Source organism: Lactuca sativa, chromosome 4 (assembly GCF_002870075.4).
Source record: "Lactuca sativa cultivar Salinas chromosome 4, Lsat_Salinas_v11, whole genome shotgun sequence".
NCBI lineage: Eukaryota > Viridiplantae > Streptophyta > Magnoliopsida > Asterales > Asteraceae > Lactuca > Lactuca sativa.
This window is the reverse complement of record NC_056626.2, coordinates 34,038,787-34,042,294: the sequence shown is the minus strand read 5'-3', so window position 1 is coordinate 34,042,294 and position 3,508 is coordinate 34,038,787. Positions and strand designations below refer to the sequence as shown.

Here is a 3,508-nt window from a genome sequence, read left to right as displayed (position 1 = left end):
CTTAGATCAGATACTTAGGTATTTGATTCTAAACTTAAGAGTTGACAAAAAGAACTAGCATTCTAATCAAGTTGATCAATTGTTGGTGTCTCAAGGTTCATCCATCTTCTTTTACATTCAAACCTCCCCTAGATGATCCAATGCTCATCAAAGGTTGTTGTTACTTCTTCCTTCTATGGTTGTGGTTTTATCTTTCCATTTCTTGCAAGTAGATACTTGGTGGGTTGTAATTGGTTATTAAATTCGAATTTTTCAAGACTTCCATTGCTAATATTTTGAGTTTTTGGAAACTAATTTTGAACAAAACCCAACAAAAATAATTACCTAAAATCATTAAAGGTGTGGATGACCATATATATGTAACAAGGAGGAAAGTCACCCTTTAATCAATCATATTTTAAATTGGATTTCCGTAATATAGAATATAAGACACCTTTTGGTTTTAGAGAAAGAGATGAAACCTTTACATATTCTTGGAAATATAGATGTGTCTTTCCAAATAATATGAGCATAAGTTTGAAAAAACCACATGTGTTTTCAATAGAAAAACTTACTCATTTCTTGTTTATAAACTCAAAAACAAACAAGACTTGATTATATGAACATGCATTTCAATATACTCTTATAAGATTGGATCAAAGTCACCAAAGAAGCCTGTAGAGTTTGTTGATGAGTATTAAGACACGTAAGATGAAGTTGAAACCTAATCAATGATGATGATATGATTTATGAGTGGGGTGATCATTGCTTGGGAGATAGAAGAGTGTTATGTGAAAGACGAAAAGGGATATAAAAGGGTGTTGTATGAAAGACGAAAATGGATATAGAAAGGTGTGGGGTTAACATACAAAAATATTCTAGTGTACATGACACATGAGGGTTATTGACAGTAAGAAGCAAACATAAGTTAGGGCATCTACAATGGGGATTGCATGAGGTTTAATGGAATTAAATTGAATATAATATAGAGGGTCGAGTTCAATCTTTATTGAGCGCATCATAGAGATTTTAACAAAAAAATATGGGGTTTTAAAAGAATTGAATAATCTCTCTCGTACGTACATGCCATTTCATTCAACTCTCCAAGAGTTAAATAAAGTGTGGTTAATAGGACAGTGATTAAGATTGAATAAAAGTTGAATCAAGTGTGGATAATGAGATGAAGTAGAGTTGGATGATCATTAAATATGGTTCAATAGAAGGAATAAAATAGTGACTAAGATTGGATAAGTGTTTAATGAGTTGTGGATGGTGTTGTATAGATGTTTAATGGATGATGTGACAATCCATTGAACTTTATAGAGTTCAATGGATTGTGGATGCCCTTAATGTAAACTAAATGTTCTAATTTAGTTTGAATAAGGGTCCATTTTTGCAACAAACATAAACTTTGGACCAAAAGTGTTATATTATGTAAACGCCTAAGACCAAACATGTAATTTAGTATTAATATTATAAAGAAACATAAGTAGAGTCGTTTACGAAATTTACACAAAACTTAGGGTTTTTAGATCCCTTGTGTAGACCATTACAAATTGTTAGCCAAAATTTTCCATCTTTTTTCATCCTAAATGTCCTAAAAGAATATTTCTACTTAATTAACTAAAAAGGTAAATCCACATATCATGGAAGAGTGATGGTCGTAGGGAAAGACTTGTTATGCACGGGCCGTCGTTTTCTCACGCTAGTGTAATCCATACTAAACAAAGGGGTCAGATCGGATCCTTCATGCATTGTCTGTTCTGATTCAGCAGCTGCTGCTTCTTCGCCTCCCTTGCGAGATTCACCTATATATATGCACATTCAATATTATGGTCAAGTGAGAACTCATAATTAACGAGAATTCTGAGAAAACCATTAAAACAAAATAGAACTTTTGTCTCAAATCTTGTTCATCAACAAATTTTATGGTCCAGGAAACCATACAATGAAATTTGAAGTCATGAATCATGATCCCTTAGTCTATAATGATAATTAACATTTAAACCATTTGGACAGCCTCAACTCGTAACATAGACTTTGAGCTTTCTCGCTTAATATCCTTAAGAAACAAGAGTTTATCCACGATAACGACTTTGATGTCTAAGTTGCCTGATCCCAGGAATGTATCTATGTGACTATGTGTAACGGGTATCTCATGGAAGTTCTTATATCCTCTCACTCATTCTGAGTTCGGGTCATACAGTTTGCTGTTCTAGTAAACATAACTGTGGTAACTTCGAAGTTGAACACATTTTAATTACTTGAGTAATCCCGACTACTTTAAAAAAATCAAATGATGTATTCATCTTCTATATATACTTCTACTTTGTTGTTATTAAAGAAAAACAGCAAAAATCTAGGTTTCCTCGATAGTACGAGCCTTGTCACCAACGTCTGGTTATGTAAATGAAAAAACCGCTTATACTTTAGTACCTGATAAAGCCTCATTGTGCACCAAATTCTTGTCTTTAATGCCTTCAACCTGATCAATGCACAAAAGAACCATATTTTAAACCCAATTTAATAACAAAAAAACCCCATTCATGAGCTGACATTAGGTCTCAGTTTTGGTTAATTGTTGAATAAACTTGCATGTGATCAAAGGGTTTATAAATTAACTTGCCTTTTGATTGAGCAGCAACTTTCTTGGCATTGCAGCATAACCAAACCAGTTTTCTTGAGCTGCAAAACATATAAACATTAGAAATAAAACCATGAAGCCTTCCAAAACTAGACTTGTCCAAATAGTTATATAAAACTTTCTTAAACAATTTAAAGATGTTAAGTTTGAATATATAATTGTGCCATCTTGGATATGGTTCCGGGACTTTCTAAAAGAACATCATGAAATGTGAGTTTGTGTGTTAATTAAGACGCTTTGTAGAGACGCATAAACATAAACATATATATACCTAAATCATGAGAAGTTTGCTCCTGATGACTAGTGAGAGAAGCACCATTGATGACGAGTAAAACTGAGAGAGCAACAGACAACAGCATAACCATCGAAACTTTGAACTCCATGACTTGTTACGATGAACAGATTCGTAGTACCAGCACTCTGTAATGGCATGAAAAATATTTCCCTTTGTGGAAATTTATGGCAATCAAGTGACTTAGACAAGATTCTCACGGTAAGTGTGTGTTTTATGTGTGTGAGAGAGAGTATACACAAAACACAAAGTGGAGAGTTCCAAAAAGAAACCAGTGGAGTAATCCATATTTATACGATCTTTCAAGGAATGGGATTCATGGTGTTGTATATTAAATTGGAAGATACACGTCTCCCATCAGAATACCAAATTTCTGAAAGTTCGTAAGAAGTTGTAGGAAAGTTCATTTGATCCATTATTTTATTTGTGCAACACTTATGATGCATGTATATATGGCTGAAAGTCTGCAGCGATACTAATTAATCAGTTCACTTTTCTTTCTATATATTCCTTTTCCTTTTTTGGGTGGTACAAATATGAAGACCATGGAAGGGGTTTGGGGTACATACGGGAACCGTTTTAGAACAATTTGA

The 3,508-nt window shown here is 33.4% G+C and overlaps 1 long non-coding RNA gene across 1 annotated transcript; it reads right to left on the bottom strand.

Annotated features, from left to right (window-relative positions):
- Positions 1-1,434: 1,434 nt before the first annotated feature.
- LOC128133799 (uncharacterized) lies at positions 1,435-3,140 on the bottom strand. The gene is made up of 3 exons (XR_008232098.1): positions 2,895-3,140; positions 2,416-2,664; positions 1,435-1,787 (listed from the first exon to the last, which is right to left on the bottom strand). It is a non-coding gene; the product is annotated as an uncharacterized LOC128133799 (long non-coding RNA).
- Positions 3,141-3,508: the final 368 nt, after the last annotated feature.